Source organism: Erpetoichthys calabaricus, chromosome 1 (assembly GCF_900747795.2).
Source record: "Erpetoichthys calabaricus chromosome 1, fErpCal1.3, whole genome shotgun sequence".
NCBI lineage: Eukaryota > Metazoa > Chordata > Cladistia > Polypteriformes > Polypteridae > Erpetoichthys > Erpetoichthys calabaricus.
Window position 1 is genome coordinate 27,209,852 of NC_041394.2, and position 19,248 is coordinate 27,229,099.

General features: G+C 41.2%; 1 pseudogene; it reads right to left on the reverse strand.

Moving 5' to 3' along the window:
• The window catches only part of LOC114645374 (cGMP-dependent protein kinase 1-like), a 134,375-nt pseudogene that overhangs the window by 55,472 nt on the left and 59,655 nt on the right, over window positions 1-19,248 (reverse strand).

Consider the following 19,248-nt stretch of genomic DNA (forward strand, 5'->3'; position numbering starts at 1 on the left):
TATGCAGGAAGAACTTAAATCCTTAAATCGGGAAGTGTCAGGAGTCCCAAAGTATGAAAGTCCCAAAAAAAGCACTTCCAAAAATGCCCACTAGGGAGGAAAACCATCAAACCCGGGTGGTAACAAGAGCAAAGACAGAAGTTCATAAAAATAAAAAGTTTTTATTTCCACAAAAATGCACTGTCAAACAGTGACGTGTCATAGAGCACAAAAGGCATAAAGGACTTGTGTAGACAATAAGGCAATCCCAAGCAAACACAGTCCCAAGAATCACCAATCCAAAGCACAGGGCAGAAGGTCAAATATCCAGGAATATCAAAAAGCACAGCAGAAACACCAAAAGTCACCAAAACTCCCAAGAAAAATCGAGTGAACTGTTGGAAACTGTGGGAGACCCTCTCGAGTTATAGGCAGGAGGGCAGATGCCAGTGGTGATTGGCAGGTGGCACCACCTCTCGGAGGACCACCCACAAAACACATAGGAACATAACCAAGGCATTAATATATAGACACAAATAAATAACAAAGAATACAAATAATAAACACAAACAATATTAATATAAATAAAAGAATCAACAAGTTAGAAAATGTATGCATGGCGTAACATTCAGGTGCATTCGAGGGCAGTGCAGACACTGAAGCCTCCAATGGTCTGAGTTCAGAAGGTCAGTTCTAGAACCTTCTCAGTCCATTTCAGGGTTTCAGAGGCTAAAGGTTATCTCACCAGGATTGGGCAAAAGACTGAAAATAGGCCCAGCCAGGACTCTAGTTGATTGCAAGGAAAACACACACACAAACACACACAGACAGACACCACTATTCACACACAGGGACAATATACACTTGGCAATCAACATAAAATAATAAAAAATGAAAAACCTTTGTAATTGAGTCCTCCAGTGCTTCAATACATGTGGCCATTGTAATTTTCAAGAAATGAGATGTGCAAAGCTGCTCAGTTATGACAAATGTTAGGGAAATGAAAGGCAGACTTTGTTACAGTGAGTGACCATTATGGCTATGAGGTGAATGTAACACTCTGATGGTAAATTAGAGGGTGACCAGATTTTCAAAGCCCTAAACCAACACACGCATCTAGCAAGTATGCCCAATGTCAGAGAATAGTACCACCCTGGATGACAGGGGGCACTGCCACTAACAGACTTGTCTCTTTCTTCCCTCACAGTCTTAAGAAACCGCCCCTTGATGGCATTGGACTGGAAGAAGCCCCGCCCCCTTTGGTCCATACATTATAAAGCCAGAGTGACAACAGAGGATTGTATTCTGATATGGACCCGGCTTCTGTGCTCATTCGAGCCTGAAATATTTGTCACAATGTCCGACTGTTTAAAACCACACATTGAGGTGCTTCATTTTCGTTGCCTTTTCTGCAATTTTGTTCTAATTAAATAGAGTTTTGTTTCCAAATTCCTGTCTTGTTCTGCACGATCATTTCACCCCTCTACACCACACATAACATCCACGCTCATTTGTTTAATGTCTACTTTATCTCATCATCAACACCAAGGGCTCAAGGCACTTAAAAGAAAAAAATAAATAAATTAAAATTAAAATCCTTTTACAAATGAACATACTGTACATGACCCCACGCTTTGCCTGAAGTGAAAACAAGTAAATGAAAGAACTGTTTGATTTTGTCTGTTTCTTGGTTGTCTTAACAATGCTGTTAAATTTAACAAAAGTTCATAACTCTTTGAGGGTGAATGTCCACTTTTGTCGACACAAGAATGGTTATCAGGATCAGATGATAAAAGAAAGCTGTAAATGTTAATAAAACTCACCGTTACATTATAGGTAAACCCTCTTTGCATGGAGGACTGTTAGAATCGTTGTCTTGACAATGTAACCCTGAGTGTTCATGAGTAGCGTAGAGTAAGCAACGTCTAGAATGGCATCAACATCGGACGAGAAAGCAAAGCAAATGCACAAAGTGAAATACTCTGTGCATATTATTTATTTATTTTTTTGAGCATTATTGCTGAATCAGTCTCTGACTTATCGAACTCCAATTTTGATACAAGTAATCTGGAGATCGACAATGAAAGTCTGGTGCCTGCATCAGCTGACCGGTCCCCAGCTGATCGTAGTGCTGGACAGGTATGAGGGGCCAAACAGGCCAAAAATCATATTTTTTTTTGTACGAAAACTATTGGTTTACGTGTGAACATTATTGGTTTATGAATAATTACTATCGGTTTGCGTGCATACTTAATTGGTTTGCGTGTGAACAATACTGGTTTCATTCATATGAACTATACTGGTTCGTGTCCGTATATTATCGGTTTGTGGGTGAACTATATCCATTTGTATATGCATACCACTGGTTTGCATATGAACTATATTGATTCGCCTGAATATATCACTGGTTCCAGTACATTTGTTACCTGTTTGAGAGTGAACTGCATCGGTTTACGCTCGCATGTTATCGGTTTGCGTATGAACTATATTGATTTGTGTTCTGTGCCTGTTTAATGATGGATTTGTGTATGCACTATACTGGTTTCATGCACATCCTATACTGGTTTCATGTGGGTAACATATTGGTTTTGCGCTTGAACTCTGTTGGTTGTATGTGTGTACCATGTTGGTTTCTCGTACGAAACATACTGGTTATGCGTGTGCACCCTATCACAACTTTGTGTATGAACTATATCGGTTCTGCGTGCGAACTCCATTGGCTGTTCACGTGATCTTCAGCGGAAATGGGAGGGGCAAGAAACAGGAACTCAGGGGCCGGTCAAGTCATGGAGCATGTAGAGAAGCGGACAGGAGACGGATCTGCGTGTAAACAGCACAGTGTTTTTTTCTGCACAATAGGTTTGTGAAAGGACTTGGTGGTAATTATTACTATTTAACAAAATCTGCTGGCAACTGGACTTCACCAAATGACATGGCCTGCTGGTGGAGACAATGGATTAGCAGCTTCAAGTCGTTTCTTTTTACCAGAAGGTGCCTTGCAGCTTATGAGTGATGGGACAAACACATATGTAATAAGTATGTGAATATGCCTACTATAGGGGCTCCTAGAACATAGAGTGACATTTGTCATAAATACAGTAAGCATTTTATGTTGATTTATGCACGAAAACCATTGCTTTGTGTGCTTTTTAGGAAACTGAGATTTTTGGAAAAATATTCAGCCCTGGGATTGGTTCCCTGCCTTGTGTCCTGTTCTGTAGAAAGCTGACCACAAATGATGCCTTAACTGGAGACATTTGAAGTAACTAACAAGTCTGTGTGCCGCCTGAAACTACACATCACCATTTATCAGGTTGTATGGTTGCCGATATTCAAATGTACTTTGCATATTGTTATTATTTATGAATATTATCAATAATACATTATTTAAATTGTAACTTAATTCTTGCTTGTCTTTTACAACACATAATTGCCTGAGGTTATAGATGTAGAAAGGAAGGTGGGGAGAAGTTATATGGTACAATACCTTATAAACAGTGGTAAGTCTGTGAGATTTGAGGCATTCTGACAAAGGCACTACATTAATAATACAAAAGGGGAAAGCAGAGTAATATATTACTCTACCAAGGCAAAACACCATCTTATTTAGAATATTCAGTAATCATTAGCCCAAAACATATTTGCAGATTTTCACATTCTCAGGGGTCCTGCACCAGTAGCCCCCACAAATTGCCAGGGATCACCGTAATTTGTACTTTACCTGCAAACTTGTTAAAGGTGCCTGAGGCTGCACTCAGTAATAAATAAATTAAACTGAACTGAGTTCTCACCTTTCCTTTGCTGATGATGAAGAAGGTATCCCCGCTGGCTCCTTGGCGGATGATGTAATCTCCTGTGTCGTAGTGCATCTTGCACAAGCAGAAACACAATTAATTTTTTTGAGAAGTAAAAGTGTATACTTTCTAACAACACTGATTTGTAATTTTCTGACTTACTGTGACATTGTATAAGATCAAATCCATATCAAAATTATGCTTACCTCTTCTAAGACATCAGCGATTTTACTCAGCACATCTTCTTGCAGATGCTGAAATGAAGGGACGCTGCGAAATGTAGAAAACCATATGAAACCAAACCACCTGATGTTCAAGCCACCGAATAAAATTTATTCAAGGGGACACAAGAAGGATTAATCAGCTGCCGAAGCGGCACTGTGCCTGCCCTCAAAAGCTGCATGCACACATCTAGAAGAAAAAGAACCTTCTCTTATAAATGAATTAGGTGGTCATGGATAAGCTACTTTTTGGAAAACAGGTTTAGAAAGTTAAAGCTGACTATCATGGAGCTCCGTAACAAATCAGTTTGAAACTCCTTGAAATGAGAGGCTGAGAGAAGTGCACTGCCTTGAGTCTTAAAAGAAGCGCCTCTGCTTATCCCCTGACTGAGTATGAAAATGCATCATGTTTTCCTCAGCATCAGCCTTAATAAAAGGACAAGTGTTCTGTGTGTCCATCCAGTTGTGTCCTCTGTGATGTGTGATTTGGCATGGAATTTGTAAAAGCAATGCATTTTATTACTGCAAATGTTTGTGATGCACCATCTGCTGGAATGATAAATGTAATGCATTGTATTACACACAAATGATGGCTGCAGCATCTGTTGGAATGACAAATGCAATGTATTTTATTACTACAAATGTTTGTGATGCGCCATCTGTAGGAATGACAAATGAAATGCATTTCATTACCGAAATTGTTCGTGATGTGTCATCTGATGGAATGACAAATGCAATGTATTTTATTACTACAAATGTTTGTGTTGCGCCATCTTTTGGAATGACAAATGCAATGCATTTTATAACTACAGATGTTTGAGCTTTGCCATCTATTGGAATGAGAAATGCAATGCATTTTATTACTACAAATATTTGTGCTGCACCACCTGTTGGTATGATAAATGTTATGCATTTTATTACTGCAAATGTTTGTGATGCACCATCTGCTGGAATGATAAATGTAATGCATTGTATTACATACAAATGATGGCTGCAGCATCTGTTGGAATGACAAATGCAATGTATTTTATTACTACAAATGTTTGTGATGCGCCATCTGTAGGAATGACAAATGAAATGCATTTCATTACCGAAATTGTTCGTGATGTGTCATCTGATGGAATGACAAATGCAATGCATTTTATTACTACAAATGTTTGTGTTGCGCCATCTTTTGGAATGACAAATGCAATGCATTTTATAACTACAGATGTTTGAGCTTTGCCATCTATTGGAATGAGAAATGCAATGCATTTTATTACTACAAATATTTGTGCTGCACCACCTGTTGGTATGATAAATGTTATGCATTTTATTGCTACAATTTTTTCTGATGTGCCATCTTTTGGAATGACAAATGCAATGCATTTTACTAATACATGCATTAACAGAATACCAGCAGATGATGCACTGCAAATGTTAATGCTGAGGTCTAAATTGACTACATAGATTTTAACCCATATTAGACAGGTAGTGTAAGTAATTGAACTATTTATTTTATCCATAAGATGCATAAACATACATTTATACATCCATCCATTTTCTAACCTTCTGTTGAGCCTGGAGTCTATCCCAGTAGCTAGCGAGACAGTCCATGGCAGGGCATGCTCATTTATATGCAGCCAGCTTTAAGAAGCCAATAATGCTGACACACACAATTTTAGAGCTGAAAGGCGAGATGAAATGAGGAAAATCCACACAAATATTGAGAGAATATGCACAATTCACACAGACAGTGGCTTGGATGGATATGGAACACAGGACTCTGGATTAGACCTAACCACTGTTCTGATCTAAAACAAATAGATTAGATTAGAGATTAGATAAACTTTATTAATCCCAAGGGGAAATTCAGATGCATACAGTAGCAGAAACATAAAAAAGGATAGACTCACATGACAGATAATACAGCCAATCAATCCACTGATATGTAAATAAATAAATAAAATTAAACTTAACAAGCACATCAAGTGGAAGCAGTTGGTTGTCTGATAACAGTGGGCACATAAGACCCCCAGAGGTACTTCTTAGCACAGTGTGATGGAATGAGCCTTTGGCTAAAAGTTCTCCAAGAGAGCAACACCTGGAGGGAATAAAGGTTTTTTCATGATGGCATCCAATTTTGCCACCACCCTTTTGTCTACAACAGCTTCCAGTGTGTCCAGTGTTGCCCTGTGATGGAGTGGGCTTTCCTGATAAGTTTGTTCAGGCATTGTGCTTCTTTAGAGCTCAGGCTGCTTCCCCAGGAGACGACAATGGCTACTATGGACTGTTAGAACATTTCCAGTAGCTTGCTGAACACATCAAAATATGTGAGTCTCCTTAGCAAGTCCAGTCTGCTCTGATCCTTCTTATCCAGTGCCACTGTGTTGTCAGGCCAGTCCAGTTTGTTGTTTCTGTGAACCCCCAGGTACTTGTAGCTTTGCACCACTTCCATGTCCTCCACTTATCTGATGACTGTTCTCAGAGGCTTCTTGACATACTGGACATCCACCATCAGCTCCTTCTTGCTGATGTTGAGTTGCAGGTTGTTTTCCCTGCACACCAAGATGAAATCCTCCACAACTTCCTGTACTCTGTCTCATCTCTATTATTAATGCAGCCTATGACTGACAGGGTGGCAAGTGTTGGTATAGTACTGGAAGTCTGTAGTGTGGAGGGTAAGTAGGAAGGGAGACAAGACAGTTCCCTGAAGTGCTCCAGTGTTACCACCATTTCAGACACACAATCCCTCAGCCTCACAAACTGCTGTCTTCTGGTCAGGTAGTCCATCATCCAGTGGATTGTGGGGGCATCAAGATTCAGAGCCTTGAGTTTTTTCCCCAGTCAGTGAGGCAGAATGGTATTAAAAGCACTGGAAAAGTCAATGAACATGGTCATGATTGTGGTGCCAGCTTTGTCCGAGTGGGAGTAGGCTCTGTAGAGCATGGAGATCAGAGTGTCCTCCACACCTATATGTGTCTGATAGGCAAACTGCAGAGGATCCAGATGTCCAGAAACCAGGGGTCATAGCTGTTTTAGGATCAGCCTCTCAAAAGTCTTCATGAAGTAACAGCATCTGGTCTGAAGTCCTTGAGGTCACTGGAATTTGTTTGGCACTGGGATCACAAAGGATGTCTACCACAGCAGAGGAACCTTCCGCAAGTCCTGAAAGTGGGTTTATGGCCAGTGCTCAGGGTTGCACTTACCAATAGAGAAAGCATTCAAAATCTGGAACATGTCCTACACCTGCCCTGTGATTGTGCTCATGTTTCAGTTCTGTACTGCACTTGATGACTCATGGTGGTCTGTTAGACTTCTCTGTTAGAACTTCTGGAGACATTTCAAAGTTATGTTTTTATGAAAGCTGACTTTGACCCATGACTGAAGAAGTGCCGGTGTGGTGTAAAAGTGAAGTGTTGGAAAGCAGAGGAACGTTTAGACCAGGGGTCTCCAACCTTTTTTCCCCTGAGAGCTACTTTTACAAAATGAAAATGGCAGAGAGCTGCTCATGTTTTCTAACGTTTATTCTCATAGCTTATTTCAACCCAAACAAACTGAATAAGCTTGTTTTGCCTGAACATTTACAAAATGTTGGTGTCCACAACTCACATTTTGCATTAAAAAAAATCACAAAAAATATTTAGTTCACCTGCAAGTGCATTTTGTATGTCTGCAAGCATTTTCTAGTGTATCTCACACTATAGAATTAAAACATGAATGCTGTCAAAACAAAACAATGCAATTCCAAATCCACAGATACGACTTATTCTTTTGTCATTTTGTTCCATGTCACTGTGTCACTTTATTCACAGGTCCAGTCGTATGTGTGATGTGTTTTTTAGTTAGTTAGATGACTCAACAAGAGAGGCAGGTGTGTGGTGGAGTGGAGCCACTGAGGTTCACTCTTATGGAGTCATTTCAATGTTCGTCTGTCAGCCGTGTTCTGAACTTTGATTTTATGACATTTGTGTCAGATTCACAGAGGTATGGAGACCCAAACAAAGCAGACATTTTCAGAGCTGCTTGGTGAAGATTCTTATAGTTATCTGGCTCTGCTAAGCTCCAGAAATGCTGTGAAGACTTTAACTGCACATTATGTTGAAAGTTTACTAATATATAATATATAAAATCCAATGTCTGTTTGTCTGTATGTCTGTCCACCTTTCACGAGAGAACTACTTAACGGATTTAGATCGGGTTTTTTTCTATAATTTGCTTGAACATTCCGGTTGATTTTGCGAGGAGAGGGGCCTTCCTCACTCACTTGCCAGCTTTGGGGCGTGTTCCTTAACTCCACTTAGTGAACGAGAGAACAATTGAATTTGACTTTGTTTGCTATTTAAAATAAAGTGTTACTTAGGTCTTGATGAGTTTGAGTCCAGATATTCTCTTAATTGTCTGCCACATTGAAAAGATAAATTGTAATTCAGATTGTGGATTGCGATTTTGTGTTAAAAGGATCGTGATATGATTTTTTGTAAAGATCGCCCACCCTTAATTTGACTAATCAAGTTTTCAAATTTATGTAGGATTCATTAACCCTTTGGCAAGCTACTTGGAAAAGGGTTGAGAGCTACCTATAGCACGTGAGTTACGTGTTGGAGACCCCTGGTTTAGATCATCTGCCGATGCTCCGCCTTTCTCTCCCCAAAACACTCTGAACCTTTTCTTCTTATGTCTTCTGCACCAACGCTTTCTCTCCCTCACGGGGATCCAGATACACAAAAAACAAATCCTTACATTCTGGGGATTTGCATTAAGCAGGTTATTTCATACTTAAAAGCTTTACTTTTTGGTGGGATGACACAGTGGCAGGTCAGATAACCTCAGCACTTAAGAAGCTCCAATCTCTGCTGTAAGCTGAAATGTGAATACCTTTTTAAAAACACACTAATGGAATCTCTGCAGTACCCTGATGCACTAACCTTTTTAAAAAGTGCATGTATTCTGCATGCTTAATGAGACCCGTCCTCATCATGATGGTCTGGAAACACTGTCGGTCTACGGCCCAGAGCCTGGTGTGTGACAGAGCTGAAGGAACAAAAGAGAAAATAAGAAGAAGTTAGGCCGACGATGATAATGGAATGTGGCATGTGCTACAACTATGAGTGACAGACAGAGAAAGATACCAGGGAGCCACTAACAGGATGAAAGGTGACAGGAAGAAAAAGAAGGCTGACTGAATGGCAGGGAGCAACAAAGAAGGAATTAGAGAAGAATTGACCAAGAAAGCTTTACCTGTAAAAGAATGGTGATTGAAAGACAGCCATGTATAGGAGTCACCTACTGAACAGCAGCGCACTGAGGCTACGCAGCTCCCTTGAGATAATCTGCCTTTGTCACCGCTCACATTTATTAATCACACCATTTGGGTATGGAGATTGGGGAAGAATGGAGCATGAGTACCAAGACAGGGGTCTTTAAGCCGTAATTATTAAAAAGAGAGCTTACTTTACCCTGACACTCGGGGGGGTTATCAGACACCAGATTAGCAGACAAATCTTTAACTCTTTGAGTGCTGAATATTTTTTCCCAAAAACATAGTTTCTGAAAAGCAATGGTTTCACACAGAAATCAACATAAAACATCTGTTGCTGCATGCTGCGCCTGCCAGTTTGCTAAGAATATGTGGCAGGCTAGCTGCCAGGCTGTCTTTGCATGGCTGGGACACGGTCAAAGTGCATTGCAATCTGGCTTCTACCTCTTATTATTGTTAAGTGGCACTCCTCCCTGCCGAATATTGTCAGTACGACGATTAGCTGGAACCTCGCATTCTTTTTTCGATCACTTGTTTCAAAATTGTTGACCCAGTTAATTGTTCAATGAACTGGTTGTGCTTCACTTCAGTTATCTTTAGCTACTTCAGTTTCAGCTTTTAAATCCTATCTGAAGACTCACGTCTTTAATTTGGCATACCCTGACTAGGGCTGCTGATTAAATGGGCATATTGCATCTGTTTCTTAGTCATTTGTACAGAAATATAAGTATCACAATATTTTTAAAGTGTCACAGACTCTTCTCCATTCTGATTTTCTTCTCAGTATCTGGATGTGCCACTTGGTGCTACTGCTCTACTGCCAGGCTGCTGTCCTGCATGTGGAAAAGTCATCTCAGATAAAGGACCGTTGGAAACATCGGATGGAAAGATTCTGTCATCAGATTGGACGGTCTGCACAGACTCCACTGGAGAAAACCCAGGAATGGGTAGGGGGTCAGTTAGCTGAGGTGTCCAGGACTGTGACTTTAAAATTATATAAGAGAAAGTTCAAAATAATCTCCATTGTTGTTAACTGGCTGTAGTGCATCAGTTAATTAACGGACAGATATTATTGGTTTCCATTTATGTTTAATCAGTTCCTATATTGCCCTTTGTGTGTTTTTACAAATATGTATTGTCACGGATGACTGGGATCATTACCTGGCCGGGATGCCTGGAGGGATCGAAAAGGGACAATAACAGCTTCCGGGGCGCAAGGGGGCAGCCGCCCTGGATTAAAAGAGGACCATGGGAAAGGGACAAAGAGGCTTTGACCCATTGGGAACCGTGGCCACCGCCAGGGGGCGCTTTAAGCCTCTGGAGACCCGGATATTGTTACTTCCGGCACACTCGGCAAGATGGCGGAGGAACCTGCCAGGGATGCCCGGAGTGCTTCTGGTTCAAAGGCAGCACTTCCGCCACACCAGGAAGCGCTGCTGGATGGACGTCATTGGACACCTGGAGCACATCCGGGCAGGAATAAAAGGGGCCGCCTCCTTACAGTCAGGGAGCCAGAGTCGGGAGTGGGAGAAGGACAAAGCTCCCAGGAGGAGAGGAAAGGCAGCCAAGGACTGAGAGAGTTATTGAAGGGTGATTATTGCTGTGTGCATTGTGTGCTGTGTGGAACTGTGTTTATTAATGTTTAATAAACGTGTGCATTTTATAAAGATGTGGTCTTCGACTGGTGGTGTCCGGGAAAGTCTCACAGTATTTAAATGTGCACCAGTTCTGTATTTAGTAGTTAGTGTAATCTCTACTTGTAATTTATATGAGAATTGTTCACAGTGCTCTGTGCCTGCACTCAGAGCTCCATACAAAAATTAAGTTGCATTGTAATGTATTGTAGCTTGCTTTTTAAGATTCTCTGAACTTAATTCCTTCTTTTTGTTTTTTAACCTTTATTCACTTTTTTTACTTACTTCGTAGCTTCCTAATGAGTTGCCAAATCACAATAAAATGCAAATGACAAAAGAATCAGCAGCTCACCATCTAAATATGTCTGACCTACACTTGAGTGTGTTTATGATGAAGCATCAGTTTTAATAATATAGATAGATATATGGAAAGAGAAAGAAGAGAAAAATATGAAGGACTTAAAATAACCTGACTTCTCTGGTCCACAAAACACTTAGATGATAATATTCTTAGAAAATAAAAATCAGCAATATAAGAATGACCAGACATAAATTCACCCTTCCCAGTGCTGCACACACATCGGTGCACTTTACAGGGCATTTCCTTAATGTTGTCACCATTAGCATAGAAGTTGTTAAGTGCATCAGAAAGGGACACATAGCTGGTAGGGAGGGCTTTGTTATTTTTCATTTATAGTTTGTAACAGTCTGGATGCCCTGACACATGTGACAAGTATCAAATATAGACTTGTTTCAGCCTAGAAGTTCCAAAGCATGTAAATCCCAAAAAGTTGCAAAAGCACTTCCATTAATTCCTACCCGAGGGGGATATACCGCCAAACCCCAACTAGATAAATGGGCAAACACATAAACTTCAGAAAAATAAAAAAGGTTTTATTCTTCACAAAAAATGCTCTGTAATATAGTGAAGTTCCAAAGACCACAGTGGCAAAATGGAGTTGCCTAAAAACGCAATGTAATCCAAGCAAACAAAGTCCAAAAACAGAATGCGAAGGCAAAGTCAAAAAACAAATCGGACAGTCAAAAAAATCTAATAAATCACAATAAGCACAGCAAAAACACAGACCTCACCAAAACTCTCTACTGCATTTGAAATGAACCACTGGGAACTGTGGGAGACCCTCCAGATTAATAGGGCAGAGAGCAGCTCCTGGTGATGATTGGGGGACTTCCCACAAAACGGAGTGGTGGCTCTAAGGCTAAGGATCTGCGCTGGTATCCCGAAGGTTGCTGGTTCGAATCTCCGTCACTGCCAAAAAGAGATCCTACTCTGCTGGGCCCTTGAGCAAGACCCTTAACCTGTAATTGCTCCAGATGCGCTGTACAATGGCTGACCCTGCGCTCTGACCCCAAGGGGTATGCGAAAACTAACAAATTCCTAATACAAGAAATTGTATAAGGCGAAATAAAGAACAAAAAAAAAAAAACATGGCAGCATACATACTTATAAACAATCAAAAACAAAAAATAATGCACACAATCAAGAGAAGAAACACTGACATAAATAAAAGAATCAAAAACAAACAAAACAGACCTAAAACATGAATGGAATGTGAACCCCATCCTCCTGGCTGAAGCGCAACACTTGCCTCGGGGTTCATTTTGTTTGTGTTAATTATAACCAATTATGGCTTATATGAGTTGATTTTCCTTTAGGTGAAATTGCTAAATACTCAGCAATGTGAGGACGCTAGGGGTCGCTGTCGCCCCGTTAAATCCAACAGACAGACGCAGACACAGGTTAAAAGCACTCAGAACGGACTCCAAATGTACAGAACACGCACCGTTTATTTACAGACCACACAACACCAACACAGTGCACAAGAATACCACACTCTACTCGGTCCTTTCTCTTTCTTCAGGCCACGTCCACTCCTCTTTCGTAAGCTCCGTTCTCTTCCACCCAACTCAGGTGTCTCGAACGGAGTGAGGCGGCCCCTTTTATCGTGCTCCAGGTGCTTGATGATGGTCTTCTGGCAGTACTTCCTGGTGTGGCGAAAGTGCTGCCCTTTCACCCAGAAGCACTCTGGGTGTGCACAGTTCCTGGAGTGCCAGCACTTCCTGGTGTGGTGGAAGTGCTGTCCTCCAGGACTCAGGAATCATCCAGGCAGCCCCTTGGCTGGGCCACGGACCCCCATAGGGTTGAGCTTCCCAGCTCCTTGATGGAAATCAGGGGGGCTGCCCTCTTGCACCCAGGGGAGATACTGCCCCTTTCCCGGTCCTTCCGTGATCCAGGCATCCCAGTGGGGCAAGGTGTCTCGTCGGCTGCCACAAAGTATTTTTAATTCTTCATCTTTGTAAGCAGTGCCTCCAGCCACAATAAACAGGCAATGAATAAACACTAAACTCAATTATACAATATTCTCAATTCTCTCCTCCACACCTTCCAATCAAGCGTTGTCCACCTCCTCCGGCTCGCCTGCTGGGTTTCTAGCAGTCCTTTAAATAGTCCTTGACCCAGAAGTTCTTCTGTCCTTCCTTCCACATGACTTGCCAGCACTTCCGGGTCACCTGGAGGATTTGAGTTTTTCTTCAGCCCAGAAGTACTTCTGGATTTCCGTCCTCATGACTCTGGCTATAAGGGAAGCACGACTCCCCCATTCCTTCCATAGCACCCCTTGGTGGCACCCACGGCACCCAACAGGGCTGGGATAACGAACTCCAAGTCCCAAGATGCCCTGTGAGAATCTGGGGTACCGCTATACTCCAGGGGAGCTGCCATCTAGTGCCTTGGGGGAGGCAGTTTCCAAAAGTAGTTTTTTTTTGTTTTGTTTTTTTTCTGTCCCCCCTGGCCATCGGACCTTACTCCTTTTCTATGTTAACTAATGTTGTCTTATTTTAATTTCTTATTTTGTCTTTTATTTTTCTTTTCTTCATTATGTAAAGCACTTTGAGCTACTTTTTGTATGAAAATGTGCTATATAAATAAATGTTGTTGTTGTTGTTGTTCCCCCATCCTTTCATTCTTGGGGCGTCCTGGGTTGAGCTGCCAGCAATCCATCACAGCAGTTATCTGCAGCAGCCAAAGGGCCATGCTCAGGGTGGCATCAAGGTAGGGCTCGCGTAGCCACTGCCCATATGAGTGTCAGGAGTGGTTTTCATCTTGATGATATTCATCGTTTTTACTCTTGGTTTAAAGATTCTCTGTCTGTTGCAGTTTAATACTGGAACAATTATAATTGAGATTAAAAGACGTAAAGCTTTTTGGTTTAATGTTTTACTTTTATTTTGGGGTTTTTATTCAGGAGCAGTTTCACCTAGCTAGCCTATTTTTTCAGATTTTGTACTTTACTGTTAGTCTTTGTCTGTTTTGGGTCATCTTTTATTTAATTAATATGTGTTTTTTTCTCTTTCTGCTAATTGCTTTTTGAGAGCTGGAGTTAGGTTGTCTCAAGTGTTGGCTTCCCCTCTTTAATCCTTGAAAATGTTCCTGACAATTGTAAATCATAAAATATTAAAGAGTGCTGCGAGGGTTTCAGACGTCTGATATTTTGTGCACATCACTGGGCAGGGCAATGCAGCTGAGATGCCTGTTCAGTCGTGAGAGCCCCTCCTGCACTCAGGGGGCTCAGTCTGAAACTGTCAGCAGCTCTTTCTTCACTTAGATTTTTTTTTTCAGGAGATACCATCCATGGAGACAATAACATTTCTAATCAATTTTAGTTGTAAAGACACACCATTGCAAGGTGGGGCTATGTGTGGGGTACAAGTCTACTGAAGGTCTGGGAGTTGCTCTCGCCTACAAATGCCACCAGAGTCTTATAAATGACAAGAGACAAAAAGGATGGCAGGGACATCAAAGAATAAACAAAAACTACAGCCATCCTGTATACTAATGGAAATGCTGGTTTTGGGGTGGGGGATAGTAAATGTTTATTTGTATCCTGCAAAAATGTCCCCTCTTACCTTTCACTGTAGCCGTGCGAGTGCAGTTGTAGAGAATGGCCAGCTCTCCAAACACCTTTCCAGGTCCCATTTCACACAGCTTGACATCATCCTTGAACACTTCCACTTTTCCGTCTACAATATAAAATGTTCAAAGAGTTAATATGCTGTGGCCACTAGGGGGCATTCTAGCTCCCTAAACAGCCAATACACACAGGCTGTGGACACAAGTTGCCACAAACAAAGAGTTTTATTTGTGGGAAACTCTTGAAGCAAGTGTTTCTCACGGCACCAAGCACAGATACAGCACAGTAGCACAGTAATACTCTGAACTGTCATCTCTGTCTATCTTTGTCTTCCCTTTTCCTCTCAGACTCATCCGCTGCTCCCAGCAACCTTTTCATCCTTCTCCTTACTCTGGTTTCCGGAGTTGAGGCAAACAGCTCATTTAATGTAATCCCCAGAAGTATTTCCAGTGTTGGCCCAGAAGCAGTTGTGGATAAAGCTGGAGCCCTACAAAGTAGGGCTTGCTAGTCCCCACAGCACCTCCTGGTGGCACCCATGGAACTCAACAAGGCTGAACCAAAGAATTCCAGTTCCCATGAGGCCCTGTGGGAATCTGGGGTGCTACTGTAACACAGGGGAGCTGCCATCTAGTGATTTGGGGGAGACGATGCCCTGTGCAGGCTGCCACCCACAGTTCTTCCACACCGAGGGGGTCCCGGTCCGGGTTACTGCCATTCCTCACAATGCACAAGATTGATGGCTCCTCTGCAGCTATGGCATATAAAAAAAAAGCTAATTAAATATTAATTTTAATGCAGAAATCATTAAGAAGTGAAAGTGAGTGAAAAGAAGAGCTCATTCCACAGCTGAAGGGGTGATATGAGACAGTCTGGTGAAGGCTAAAGAGCAGGAAGGCCACACGTCAAAGCTTCCCCCTTCTACACAGCAGAAACCACAAGGTGATGATTGGAGGGTCTGGTGAATTTGACCTGGCAGTGGTGGGGTTAAAAAAGTTGCTAAATGTGTACTGTATGCTATAACAGACTGTGGCATAAATTAAAGATGCCAAGTGATCTACTTTCTGTATTAGCTTTCACATGGCTAGCACCTCAGGCAGCCACTGACTGTCTTGGTGAGGAGTGCAAAGCGGGAACAGGCAGAGGATGAGATGCCAGGAGGCAAAACCATCCACAGTAGGCCAATGTAAAGGCTCCGATTAACTTAGCCTGCATTTTTAGGGAACGTCCAGCATATCTGGGGAAAACCTATGCAAACAGGTCTCAGCCATTAGGCTCTGCTTCATACTAGCTAAAAAATAAATCATTGAATTCATAAATTAACCAAAGAGAACAAAATGCTAAAAAGAAGAAAAAAATGATTATTTAAAAAAAAAAGCATCAAGTGTTTTGAATGGTAAACTATGTGTCAAGAATGGCAGACCAAGCTTCAAAGTTCATAATAGACTTACGTAAAAGGTCTTTTGTTCTTCGTGAAATAAGAAGGGAGGAATTAAAAAGAGGTGCTGAAAAGAATGAAAAATGGAAAGTCAACAGGACCGGATGAAATACCAGCAGAAGTGTGGAAGTGTTTAGGAGAAGTGGGAGTAGATGTGTTGTGGGATCTAATGCAGAAGATCTATGAACAGGTGAGAATACCATGGGAGTGGAAGAGCAGTGTGGTTGTACCCAATTTAAAGGAGAAGAGGGATATTCAGGATTGTGGAAACTATAGAGAGGTAAAGCTGATGTAGCACACAATGAAAATTTGGGAAGGGAAGAGACCACCATAGAGAAAGAGCAGTTTGGTTTTATGCCAAGATGAGGAACAAGTGATGCCGTCTTTGCATTGAGACAGCGCAAAGAGAAGCATCAAGAAGAATAGAAAGGACTGCATATGGTGCTTCCTGATTTGGAGAAGGCTTATGATAGGGTGCCACGTCAAGAGGTCTGGAGGTGCATGACATAGAAAGGAGTACCAAAGAAATATGGGAGGATTGTCCAGAATATGTATGAAGAAGTAAGGTCTTTCATAAATAGCAGTGTTGGGGTATCAGAAAAGATACCACTTAGAATAGGCCTACACCAAGGATCTTCTAGCACTTACCTCTTTGACCTTGTTATGGATATGTTGTGTCATAGGGTAAAAGACCAATCCCCCTGGTGCATGCTGTTTACTGAAGACATTGTGTTGTGTAGCACCAAAAAAGAGGAAATGGAGAGGAAGTTCGAAGAATGGAGAAGTGCTTTGAAAGAGAGGACTGAAGATAAATAAGAAGAAGACGGAACATATGAGGTTTAATGATGATCATGATTCAGATGTTAGCCTGCTGAGAGAGCTATTGAAAACAGTGGATAAATTTGAATATCTAGGATCAGTGGTAGTCTGAGATGGAAACTAGATGCATGGAGTGCAGTTTGGATGGAATCAGGAGTATTGTGTGATCAAAGAATTAAGGAGAAGGTTAAAGGTAAGGTTTTTAAGATAGTGGTAAGACCAGCAATGATACAGTATATGGAAGTGCAGGAGGAGAAGTTAGATGAGGAAAAAATGTAAATGTTGAGATGGATGTATGGAATTACAAAAAAAGAACAGAATAAGAAATGAGACAATTAAAGGTACAACAAAAGTGGGGGAGACACCTAAGAAAGTACAGGAAAGTAGGTTGAGGTGGAATGGATATGTGATGAGGAAAGTCTGTGAATATGTGGACAAAAGAGTAATGGGAATGGAAGAACAGGGGAAAAGAAAGTGAGGATAACCAAAAGCAGAGGTGGATGAATAAAGTGAAAGAAGAATAAAAGGAAAAGGGCTTGAATGGTGAAAAGGTGTAGGACCGAGCTGAATGGAGAAGGTTAATCAAGAACATTGACCACACATAGAAGTGGGAAAAGATGAAGAGGAAGAAGCCTTACAGTATATTGTGAAGTACCTTGAGGGCAGAAGTTATATCAGACACTTGATATTAAGATCTCCATAAAAATTCAACAAAATTTTCTTAATTTGAGAAGCACTCTAAAGGTAAATGAAGCTTTTCAAAGCTTGTCTCCCTCCTTTCCTTTAATTCCAAAACACTTGAACATGCCATGCCTAACCAAGTCTCTTCTTTCCTTGCACTGAACAGATTGCTCAGTCCTAATCAGTCCAGCTTCAAAAGGAACCATTTTACTGAGACAGTTCTACTGATTATGGTTAGCTAGAGCTACTATATGTCATCAGTCCTGACTCTTGTAGATCTCTCCTCTGTCTTTGACACAGTCAACCACTCTGACATTTACCTCACTGGGACTGCAACTTGGGTATGTCCTGGGGCCTCATGCATGACACTTTGCATAGAATTCACACTAAAACATGGCGTACAGACAAAAGTCGAAATGTGTGTACGCACAAAAAAATTCTGATGCATAAAAGCCAAGCCAACTTCCACGCACTTCCACTACATAAATCCTGGTCAGCGTGAAATATAACATTAGTGCACACGCCTGCCACCCATCCCAGATTCCTCCCAGAATTATGCCGCTTTCAATATGCAAATCAGTATAAATATTTCCTTAAGTACAGCATTCCGTGAAAAGACAATGGCAAAAGCACAGGGAAAAAAGAAGAATTTCAGCAAATGCCAAGTGGAGGTAATGAAAAATGTACTATTTGTTGGTTTAAGCAGTTGTATAAACAACAAAAGGAAGCTGATCGAAAGTTCAAGTTCAGAAAGTCGCACAGTGCTTGAAATAAAAAAGAAGTTGTCACATATCAAAGTCGCCGTGAAAAGGCAAGTTGTAGCCCACCGCCTGAAAGGAAACTGATTAGGGTACAGAGAAATGAAAAAAAAAAAATAAGAACAGAGTGGAAACAAAAGCTCGAAATTTCAACTTAAATCTCGAAATTTCCACTTTAATCACATAGTTTATTTTGTCATTAAAGTAGAACATCATAAACTTCACCTTAAAATCTTTTCATTCACTAGTTTCTCAAATCCCATCGTAACTAAAGCAGCACGTTAAATGATTTGTATTCTGTGTGTTCTTCTATGTGCTCTATGTGTGTGAATCACTACCTGCTTCTTAAACGGGCTTTCTTTTACACCAACAGTACACAGAATCCATTACATTAATAATATTACAGCTCTCTGAATAAATTAAATACTGAGATGTATACTTGAGATCATTTTCATTGTGAACTGAATTAAAGCTTGTATTAAACATAAGGCCACAGTGGCGCAATGGTAGCGACGAACTGGCGCCCCGTCCAGTGATTGTTCCTGCCTCATGCAAGATGCCTGCTATGCCGTGCGCGACCTTCAATGACATAATTTATTGCAGCAGTACTGTCTCTTTCAAACTAACTAACAAACTAACCCCCAATTCCCGTCCTTCCTTTTCTTTCTCCAAGTAACCAATCGCTAGACAATCAGCTCTTTAATAGACGTTAAGCCCTCTGTAAGCTTAGAACGCTGATTCTTCAAAACTTTTAAG